The sequence below is a fragment of the Oreochromis niloticus genome, linkage group LG13 (assembly GCF_001858045.2).
Source record: "Oreochromis niloticus isolate F11D_XX linkage group LG13, O_niloticus_UMD_NMBU, whole genome shotgun sequence".
Taxonomy (NCBI): domain Eukaryota; kingdom Metazoa; phylum Chordata; class Actinopteri; order Cichliformes; family Cichlidae; genus Oreochromis; species Oreochromis niloticus.
In genome coordinates this window covers 9,999,487-10,011,546 of record NC_031978.2, presented here as the reverse complement: position 1 = coordinate 10,011,546, position 12,060 = coordinate 9,999,487, and the positions used below count along the sequence as shown (strand labels likewise).

General features: G+C 37.8%; 1 long non-coding RNA gene across 2 annotated transcripts in view; it reads left to right on the top strand.

Annotated features, from left to right (window-relative positions):
- The window catches only part of LOC102081781 (uncharacterized), a 76,415-nt gene that overhangs the window by 23,742 nt on the left and 40,613 nt on the right, over window positions 1–12,060 (top strand). The window lies entirely within an intron of this gene.

Below are 12,060 nucleotides of genomic sequence, written 5' to 3'. Positions count from 1 at the left end.
GAATTTGATTGCGGGGCCATTTGAGTTCGTTTTATCCCTCTTAAGTAAAAAAAAAGACGTTAATAAGCTGCTTTTTTAAAAATAGTGCGCACGGAGTGATTTTCCTACAGCACAAAATAGCAGAACATGCAAAACACAGGTTCGCCTTTTGCTGAGATGGGTTAAAAATAGGAAACGTAATGAAAAATCTGACAGTGGAGAATGACAGAGATGGTAAATAGCACTGTGAAGAAAAATGTTTTGAGTTAGTTGGCAGTCGGACAGGTTGTGGCAGATATTGGCTATATTCGGCACTTGGCATGTATAGTAACTCTAAACTTAGTCATTTAATCATAGTGTGACGCACTGACCGCACCTCTAAAGGGCTAAAGTGAAAGTGGCGGTATTATATCTCCTGGTGATATTGAAGCAGCTGTCTGCAGATGGAACAAGGGGATCAAAGAGTTCCAGATCAGGAGCACGTTAATCACTTTGATCAGTCTGTGTACAAGAATGAGTATTTTAGTGACGTTAGTGGGAGTTTCACAGCCTGCACTGACGCAAAGATCTGTAAGCTGTGTAAAGTCATGCTTATGAGGAGGAAAATCAAAAACACAAACATTATGCTGCACTCCAGATTCACATTTTGAATGAACAGAAAGGCCTTTTTGAGTAGGCTAGCTAGAAGTGAGGGCTTTATTGCTTCACAGGTTGCAGCGTTATTATAACGTGCCAGACATACAGTGAGGCATGGATTGCAAAAATAAATAAATAAAAATAATTAGACTATCACTTGGTAAATAAAGGCTGGAAGACTACTGGAAGGTTATTTTCATCAAGAGCAAACATTGCTTTGCTGTTTGATCTGTGGTGACAGAAACAACAAACATAGACACACCAAATGTTGCCTTGTATGTGTTTATCTGACCAAAATCACAAAACTCGAGCTATATCAGCTGTAGTTTGTGTTAATGCTGCATTCAATGGCAAATGGAAACTTGCATATTTAGTGCGAGTGGGAAAAATGGATGAATATAAAACAAAATTGTGTAAGCTACCGGAGAACTAGCTACTGGTATTCAGATTGGTACTCTGTGTGGTATATTGCTTCCAAAAACGTGAGAGATTTGTTATTGATCTAATTCACCTTTGCACCACACAGCCTTTACCCCAGTTTGCCATTTTAGTGACAGGTGACATTTTAATTATTTATCTACCAGGTATAGCAAATGGAGCTCAGCGCTTTGGTGTAGATTACGTGAGCTATAAAAATGTAAAGATTCATATTTTACTTTGGATGCAAGGATGAATGACATCTATTAACACCAGTGATATTTTTAGCCAGTTAATTTGTTTGAGTCACCAACTTAATGGTTGTAGCCCACTAAGACACCTAAAATCATGTTTTCACACGGAGTAGCATTTTTTGCAATGAAAGTTGAATAAATAAGGAAGGTTTTAGACAAAATGGCTTAAACTGTATCAGTGAAAAGGGTAATTTTGTCCAGAATAAATGTGAGTTGCATTTATCATTGTAGCTGCAGACACAGTCTTGCATGCCGTGAAAAACGTGATAGCTGGACAGTGAGCATTTCTAGCTTTGTGCTTGCTAAAAATCTTGCAGCTCTGGAAAATGAAGCCAGTGTGCAAGCGCCTTAAACTTTCATTCTTTCCAATGATCAGTGAGGGGCGACTCTTCCTTTTGCAAGTAGAGGCCCAGTTTAATAGATTTTAACGGGAAGATAACCCTCAGCTCCCTCGATCTATGATGCCAGTAAACACTAGCCTTATGATTTTATGGTTTCAGTTGTTAATTACAAGGTGTAATTGAGACAACACGATGCTCATTTTGTAAATGATGGCTTTCATTTGTCAAAAGGACGTTAAAGTACAGTATGCTTTAGGGTGGGCTTCGCTTGTGATCGATGGATCGCTTCAGTATGAGTGTGCAGTTTCCCTTAGTTTCTTAGTCAGATTCACTGCTTTTGTCACATACAAACAACAACATGGCAACGACAAAAATGCTCAGCTCAAAGTTTCTTACTGTATTTTTCATTAACCAGTGATTGATGCCATAGTGTCAAAGTCAATATTTTACATAATTTTCTACAAAAGCCTTTTTTATTTTAGCCCATTAACTACATAGATGTGTATTTTTGTACAAAGTTGTCACTTGGACAGATGCAGACAGTTGCTCTAAGTTTCTGTCCAGTAATATGCTGAGTTTTCTTTATAGACAGAAACACAGGAGACATGTTGAGTCTTGTTCGCGTACACAGCCTGTGGATGTCATGACATGGCTCAAAACCTCTGAGATATGCAGCTGGAGAATTTATTGCCAGTGTTCAGTTCCTTGTGGCTCAGTGGATATGGAAAGTATAATTTGGGCTCAAGAAGTTACAAACCTGTCATTTTTGTCCTATGCACAAAAACATTCAGGCTGAAACCAGTAGTCGAACGACTAATTAAAACATGATAAAGTGAACAGCTGTGCAAGCTAAACGAACTGCCCGGAGGCAGTTAGGTCACATGGGGTTATTTAATCAGACAAATATTATGGGAGTGTGTTAATGTGGACTTCTGGGAAGCCTTACATCTGCCTCATGTTTAGACTTAAATCATCATTTAAGATGAAAGATTTCCCTTTTTACATGTAAATCCCTTTTAAACCGTTAACATGCCAAAAACGCACTGCAGGGCCATTTCTCTACTCACCCTGGAATGATGTATTTGACCTTGAGCTTCATGAAGTTCTAACTGTTAGGCCATGCTTGGTCTGCACAATCTTGCTTTATGAAGCACTTTGGGCTGCATTGCTGTATGAAATTAAGGTCAAAATATATACATAGAAACACAACTCTTTCACTCTCTTTTTTGCTCTCTGCTCTTTCAAACACTCCTTTCAGTCCACGCACTTTTCGTAATGTTTGATAAGTGGTATCAGTTTCCATGTACTGTCAGATGGCACACTCACTCACACACATGACACATACACACAATGCACTCACACCCACCTATGCCAGCCCTGTTCCGCCAAGGCTCCCCCCGTTTACGGTAAATGTATGTTTTTGTCACCTGTGGGCCAGAATGAAGTGATGCAGTTAGTTTTGGTATCGTGTCCGTGGCCATGCATCTCCACCGCCAAGAGAGACCGAGAGCAGTGCAGCGTGGGTAGGCGTGGGAGTGCTGTGACAGAGATGACTCAGCTCTCTGTTGCCGGGTAGAGAAACGCCAAACACACTCCCACTCCCATACATTTAAAATTTACTGTTTTTAGGGTAGTTGTCATTCATGCCTCATCCTTTGGTAAACACCCATCTAAACCGTTCATCAGTCATGTGAAGGAATCCTCTGAAATACATTGTTGACTTCACATTAATTAATTAGCTGCCTTGTACATTTTTATTGGTGGAAACAGCCTCTTGCGCAGCTAACTCCTAATATTTCTTGACATCCACCAACAATCTAATCCTAACTTTAAAAATGTTTGTTGCAAAATGAAAAAATACAAATAGTAACAGACGGTGAGAGTGGACTGCGCTGAGAGCGGTAAGCTTTTTATATAAAGTTAATTATATGACAGGTTATTTGGAGAATATAGTTGGGATAAGGTTGAGATCACTTTTTTTCTCCCTACCTCTGTGTTTTTTTCTGAACGTACACTCTAACTCTAAAGTGTGATATATTAAATGCAGTTCTTAATCCGTTCAGAACATAATTCAGCCTGTGATTTTGTTAGACAGCTCATAACATGCATTTGAAAACAGTTTGGTGAGTCTTATAGAGGGATTATATTTTTTACGGCACGCTGTGAAGTATTTTTAAAGTCTTTCTGTTAACAACAAAAAAAAGGCTAAACAACAACAATATAATAAAACACAGTGGTAGTGGAGTACCAAAGTCTAACTTAGTAGACAAGGATGTGTGCTGAATACAATTTACTTTATCAGAAAATTCCCACTCTGGACATTAGCCGTGAAGCTCTTAGCATATCTTCTTCTTTTTTAAATTTTGTTGATTTAATTACTGCAGTTTAAGTGACACTCGTAGTGGTTATTAAAATGGTAAAGGCACAGTTAGTGATAGGCTGAAATTTAGCTTCGCTCACTAAAAATACGAGTTTTAAGAGTTTTCAGTTGGGCTTAAAATGTTACACATCAAAGCACATTGAGATGCATACATAGGGACTTCATAAGGACAGCTGCAGATATTTTTTTCAACTTACTTGAGAGGGTTACAATTATTTATTCAAAGGTTTGCCTTTGACAGATAAGAGCAGCTATAGAAGAAGTGAGAACCTGCTATGTGTCATCCAGAAAATTAAAGTAGAAACCGAAGAACAGAAAATGACTCTGCATCACGTCTCCCTCGACAGTGATCGGCTGTGTTCTCAGTCTGAGAATACAGCGTATTTAAATGTTTGATAGTATTTCACTCACATGCCCATGAATACATATATTAAAACTGATTTATCAATATACTGCAAGTTAGATAAAGGACTGTTAATACTGATCCTGACGTAACTGATTAATCAATTCAGTTCCCAACTTGGTCTGTGCCCAGTTATATTTCCCAATAAAATATATATATATATTTTTCAGTTTACTTCTCTTTCCTTAATAATTAAGAGAATTTGTTTGAAAGCAGAAGACGACAGAACAAGTGACTTTTTTTGAAATTGGCTCCAACGATCAGGAATAACTTTAGTACGTGAGCTGCACAATAAAATCCTAATTCTACTATTTACAGTATGCTTAGGGTTTATTTACTATTCAAAATGTTTTATCTAGTTTAAATATTTCAGCCATGCTGTCTTTACTCTGATAGGCATGAAGAGGCCCAAAGCTGCAGAAGAGTGTATATGAAATCAGAGTAGTTTTGACTCAGGTTCACTAGAAACAAGTTAGTCGAATATATTTTTATCCCGCATGTGCTTTACAGTAAATCCAGAAAATGAGAACAGACCAAAACAAGTGACTATATAAAGATGATGAAAAAACAACATAAGCAAGAACTAGCAAAATGCTTTTATATGCATGTGTGCAAGTGTGTGCACGTAAGTTTAGTATTGGTTTGAATCAAACTGGTTTTGTTTTGTCTTAACATGAAACCATGACATTGTCCTTAAAAAACCTTTCATTGTAGAAATTCATGAGTCAGTATTGTACACTTTTTCAGTCATGGGGTCAAGGTGCCACATGACTTGTGGACTTAGTAGAAATAAGCATTGTGTTACAGTTAAAATAGTGTGACAATAGATTGATAATTTTCTGTAGAACTGAGCCTCCCACATGTTTGTTTTTATTTCACATGAAAATCTAACTGCTGAGCTCCAGAAAGTCTCCTCCTTAAAAAAAAAAAAGGTCAAGTGACTTTTCGTGTGTGTGTGTGTGTGTGTGTGTTGTATCGCATGGGCGTGTGCGCTGTAGGCCAGGTTCTGAGCGAGATTTCAGTGTCCCTAAATGACGATAAACCCTTCACAACAGTCAGGATAAGGGTGTGTGAGTCAGATGTCAGGCTTGAGATCAATAAATGTTAAAACTGAATATCCTGTCAAGGTGAAAACAGTAGTAGGTCACTAGTTTGTGGGCGTGTGTGTTCTGTTGCACCTTTACTCATCATGAATTACGCTTCAAGATACAGTAAATGACTAAGAACGGCACAAACATCGCTCTGCTCATTACTCAGGGTTGTAAGAGACAAATGACAAAGAAGTTTTCAGAAGCTCATATTCTACGGTTAGCTGTCTCATTTGTAGGCTTTTATTTTTGGTAACTCTCAGAGAAAAATGACTGTCCTGTTAGAGACGGCACTTGGTGAAATATGGAGGTTACAGGGTTCAAATGATCCTTTAAAATGAACTCATCTCAGTTGAAATTGCTTTGTGTTACATTTTGATGCTATGCTATGGCCACATTCAGTTAAAGAAGTCAGGACAGTTACTGTAAATAAAGTACAAGTGTTGTCAGCCTCTAGTGGTGTTTCTTGTCTGTGCTTCATTTTTCCATTTTAACAACAGTGCATTTCTCTTTTATAAGTTCATGTTTTTTTAAAGTCATTTGCCTTCTGTATAGAAAGAAAAATGCAAAGCTATGATCATTTTGATCATGCTTTCAACCAAATGTAAAATAAAAGATATTGAAAACTATAGCTGCCAGGATTAATCAGCTAATTTTCTCTCAATCTGCCGTTTTAATAGGATCAAATCTCCGTTTTGTCAGAACTATCAAACATTATGCAGGTTTAGGTTCTGTGTAACCATTTGTCATAGATGATGGTAAACTAACTAAAATACTTTTATATAAAATGTAATGGGACAAAATTATTCAGAAAAAAAGCTTATGCTCAAGAACTGAGAGGCAAACCAAAGTGTTTAAAATATCTTTAATGCTCGGTGGTTGTGCAAAACGTTACAGATGGCTTCCTTTCAAATAAAAATGATGATTAGTTAATGAAAATCATTGTCTATCAGGAGGGATTAACCTTAATAAATATATGCAAGTTACATTGGAAAATTAGGGCATAATGACATCATATGATAAGATAAGACTTTATTGATCCCACGACGGGGACATTTTTGCATTACCTCAGCTCAGGTACAGATATCAGAAGGAAATACAAAAATACAAATAAGTACAACCAATGAAAAAAGGTAAGATAATACACTATATACAACGGTAGCATACACAGTATGTGACAGTATGTCCTATCATGTAGGACATTGGAATAACAAGCAGAATAGGAGCGCTTTATTGGTCATTATAAAGTGGTAATTAATAAGTTATTCTGTATGACTGTATTCTGCAATGACAAGATTATTAACTTTAAGGGATTTGCGTCAATAACCTCTTAATTACTGCTGTCAAGCTTCCAATTAGGAGGTTAACTGTCAATGTGTCAAGTTTAAGGCTTCATTTTAGAATTGGACTTAAGAGATACATTTGTTTTTGTTACATAGGAATAAATCAATACAATAATGCATTATTCTTGTAGTAAAATCACTTTATGACATTGATACTGAGCAAAGTATATTAAGATTTTAATTCACAAACAAAATCTTATTTGTTAACTATCAGTAATGAATGGGTTATTCAGGGAAAACTATTAGTATACTTAAAAAAACACTTGGAGAATATGGTCATGCAGATTACGTTATCAGTTACTGCTTTATAATCATGAATAAAGAGCCTGTCAAATGACAATAGCTATAAAGAGTTTGCAGTATTTTACTTGAAGGCAGATAGTGTGCGTATCTGTTTCATTTTTTGGTACCAAACTAAAGAAACTATAACTTTGCCGCCTCCAAAGTCGCCCTCTCATTCCCCAGTTAAACCACACAGTTTCGACTTCGTGTCAGGTTACCTGGTTTAAATGTGAGATGACTGCTTTTGGCTCTTTCCATTCTTCTTCGTGATGTGTAAACCAAACAGAGTTATGCCAGGGCGAAGGCAGGACATGTAGAGAGAACAGCTGTGTTGGAAAGTATTGTTAAGTCTTTTTTCTGGGAATCAATATCAGAAACAATTGTACCAGTTATAGGATACAAATCATCTCCCCCCCATGGAAACAGTGGTTTATAAAAGCTATATATAGAGGGATCAACAGCATAGTCAGTGTTTTATGGTGCAAAATGGCTAATGTTTCTGAATGCACCTGACTCCAAAGCAGCCTGCAGGTCTTCACTTTGCAAAAAATGCGTATAAAATAATACATTTTTATATTTGTTTATATCCTCATGAGAATCGAGGAAAAAAGAATCTTCCCTTTGAACTTTTTTTGTGATTTCCTTCCTCTTTGGAGATAAAAGAGGCCGCCCAAACAAATGAGATATCAATAGAAAGCCCAGGTTGTTCTCTTATTTGTACATCAGTACTTAATAGGGGAGCTCAAATAAGTCAAAAGAGATATACCAAAAACAATTGTCCATTACAGAGGACAGAAATGAATAGGCTGGCTCTCGGGAGGATATATTTATATATGTATATATACTTTCATGGCTACATGATCAATGAATATTTTCTCAGTTCAGCAGCACACCTTAAAGGTAAACACTTACCACTGTGATGGACTTGCCACCTGTCCTCTCACCCTGTGACAGATGACGTAGGCTCCAGCCCCCCTGCAGCCTTGAAACGGATAAGTTGAAGAGGACGGATCCATGGATGGATGCACAGCTAGATCCATGGATGGATGGACTTTATTTTTTCTTCTTCTTCTTATAATAATAATAATAATAATAATAATGATAAGTAGTAGTAGTGGTGGTGTGAGTGTTAGCATTATTACAACATTTCCAGGTAGACAAAGAAAAGCAAAGAAGCAGAGGAGATCTTAGACTAGAGGCCAGAGTTGACCTGTTTTATTTTCTGCTAAATGTCCTTCTGTTTAAATAAAGAATAAAACATAAAAACTAAAAACAGGACTAGTTTGCAAAACAAATGCCAACACAAATCTTAAACAGAAACTTGTTATGTTCTACATGCGATCGTGGCTCAAGAGTTGGGAGCTCGCCTTGTAATCGGAAGATTGCCGGTTCGAGCCCCGGCTTGGACAGTCTCGGTTGTTGTGTCCTTGGGCAAGACACTTCACCCGTTGCCTACTGGTGGTGGTCAGAGGGCCTGGTGGCGCCAGTGTCCGGCAGCCTCACCTCTGTCAGTGCGCCCCAGGGTGGCTGTGGCCACCATTTAGCTTGCCATCACCTGTGTGTGAATGGGTGGATGACTGGATGTGTAAAGTGCTTTGGGGTCCTTAGGGACTAGTAAAGCGCTATACAAATACAGGCCATTTTACCATTTACATGGATTGTCAAGTTAATCCCAGATCTGAACGTAGTAGACATGACTGTAACTCAGAGCACGCTTTAATGCTGATTGCACTGGCAATAAACAAAAATCCTGAATCCAAAAAGCCATTGGAGAAGAAATTCAAAGATCAGAGAATACTAAGAATTTTAAAGGACTAACAAAGACAGGGGGACCTGGCACTAGGTGATTGACAACTAAGGACAACTCCACAAATGTCAAGAGGAGACTGAGACAATAAATACAAGAGATAATGAGGGAAGAGGAAAGGGATAGGGAAGACAGCTGAAACTAATTATGGAAGACAAAACAAGAGACTAAACATAAAAGACTACCAAAATAAAACAGGAAATGACTCAATAACTCAACGCCTTGACAAAGACTCTTAACATACAACTTCACATAGTAAGATATGAGGGGAAGGCTAAGAAAATGAAATTATACCAAATAAACTTAAAGCAGAAAACTAATAGGACGCTATTAACTTAGACAACAAACTAAGGCTCAAGATACAGAAAAATGTCACAATCACAGTTATCAATAAAAAAAAAAACAACTAAAAACCAAACAGAACATTAAATAAGCATCAAGAATTCAAAGTCCACAAACCCAAAACCCTGAGTCCAAAACTCAGGACCATCACACAACAATTACAGTTTGTGTCCTCCTAGAAAGGAGGTAGACTTAAATTAAAGACTGCAGAGGTCTCATGTAGCACTGTCAGACTGGTCAGGCTTGTTTCCAGTTAATTAATAATAAAATTGGTTGACGTTGTGGTGAGGGTTCACACTTGCTTGCAGCAAGAAGGGTTTTGACCCAGTGCCTGGGCTTTGCATGTTCTCTGTGTACCTGTGTGAGTCCTCTCCACACACTCCAGCTTTAGTCTAAAGACATGCATGTTGGATTACTTGGTAATTCTAAATTGTCCTTAGGTGTAAATTTGAGCATGAGTGGTTGTCTGTTTCTGTGTGGCTCTGTAATAAACTGGCAGCTTGTCCACAGTATACCCTGCCTTTCACTCTGATGTCTAGGATGGGCTGCTATGCCTCTGCAAACCTCAAGTGGAAAAGTGGGGAAAAAAATGAATGCATGAATTAATTCCTCCTTGAATAAGTTAGCTTCCATCCATCCATTCTCTTTCACTTATCCAAATTAGGGTCGCGGGAGGCGGGGCTGGAGCCTATCACAGCTGTCTTAGGGCAAGAGCAGCATACACCATGGATAGGCTGCCAGTCACACAAGCATTCACACTCACATTCACACCTATGGGCAATTTAGAATTACCACATAACCTAACGCTACTAAGTTAGCTTTAAGTGTTTTGTTGGAACACAACAAAACACTTAAACAGTTAAAAGTACTGGAAAACTAATATAGTTTATTTTCTCTGCTTGTCTTTTTTTTTTTTTTTTTTTAAATTTAACTCATTTGACAGGTTATAGCATAAAGTGCAGCACATTGCAGTCATGTTTATTTACATTTGTTTCAATATATAAGCTTGTTAAGTATCCATTTAAATGTAGAGAGTATTTTAATATTCTATTTGCTCTGGTCAAACTTCATCAGCGCATTAGATTTGTTGTGGTTTTAGCCTGTGCTGATCACACTGGGAAACGTAGCTTTTCAGGAAACATTGTTTCCCCCCTTCGTCACTGCGTCAGTAAGTCACCATATGTGGACTCTTTACCTGGTCGGAGTAGATCTCACTGCAGGGGTGTTTCAGAAACTGAAACCTAGGTGACTGTCAGTAAGATGAGGTCATGCTGTACTCGCTAAATGTCAATGTGTGTGTGAGTGTGAAAGCCAGAAAGAGGGAAGAGGCGATAAATTGGTGTAGTTTATTTTTTTAACCACTAGAGGGAGACTCCTTCCCACTGAAAAAAGCCAAGTCTTTCTTCTTTGTTTTTCTTCTTCTGCAGTTCTCACATATGCATTCGCCTGAAATACATTTCAGGCAAATTAAAACACTGTTTTCGACGCTTTAAAAAATATATATATATGAAAAATTCGATTAAATATCAGCCTAACATAAAACCAGGGGCTGTTTCACAACATTAATACCAAATTTGCGTGACAGATGGTCCAGGCTATTGTCACATCTTAGAAAAAAATTTATCCACCTTTTCTCGGACAGTATGTCGTATTTTTGATCCAGTTTTTCCCGATTAACTTCTGAGTAGTTGTGGCGGTCAGTGGTGAGTTTAAACTTGGGGGAAAAAATAGATATATATGAGTTTTATTCTATGTTTCTTTCCTCTTGTTGTATTTTCTAAAGGAATTACAACACTGTGTTGCTTTTGACATCTTTCAGTCCTCCTGTAATTGTGTTTAATCAAAATCACGTAGTCTACATCACCTGTTATTATTGAGCAGTTCTGCTGTGAAATTATTTACAACAGACTTCCTCTTGTGTCCGGTCTTAGCCCACAGAATTCGCATTAAAATGCGGTCATTTTGTACTTTTTCCTTCCAAGATTTCAACACCAGCAAATGTCAAAAATCAAATTTGCCAAAATAAAATAAAATACTGCGATTCTTCCACGTGACCTATGTGTCACACACACCCCCAGATTTTACATTTATCGTTACCTTTGCGTGCCTTCCCCCCTCCAAGAAAAATGTTTGTACCACGATGAAACTTTAAATAATAAAAGAATGACTTCGTTATAAGTCCTACTGTAAAAGTGTCGAAGATTTTATGAAAGACAGGAGCAGAGTATGCAATTAAATGATTATTGATAAGCAGGCGCATGAAGAGTCGATTCGGTTTCGGCTGTTGCTGGAAATTAAATATTAAGTAAGCTGCATTTGCAGGAATGGATTTTATTCCTCGGTGTGATAAATAATTAGACATGGAAATGTGATTTTTCTTTGAACGTGTGCATGTGTAACTCAGCCTTATTTTCTAATTACTTGAGATGCCTCGATCGTCTCTGGGCTCTTCGGACTTTGGTTTCTGCGGAGAGAGTCGATGGCCTGCAAAACTCAAAACATGTCCGGTGTGCTTCTGCTTTGAGGCGCAGAACAATTATTCACCTAGAGGGAAAATAGAGGGACAAAGCAGTGGACGAAATGTAATGTGACCACCGTTTGGTCACTTTACATCTTGTCTTACTTCTCTTTGATTCGTAAAGGAAGACATAGTGGGTGTCTGGGGTTTCGACGCGTCCCTGCTTTTAACACCATATTTTCCACCGACTCTATGAACGTGTTATGTTATCAGGCTGCTTAGTGTTTTCTCACAGCAGCCCATTACTGAACTTGGAATATTAACAAAACA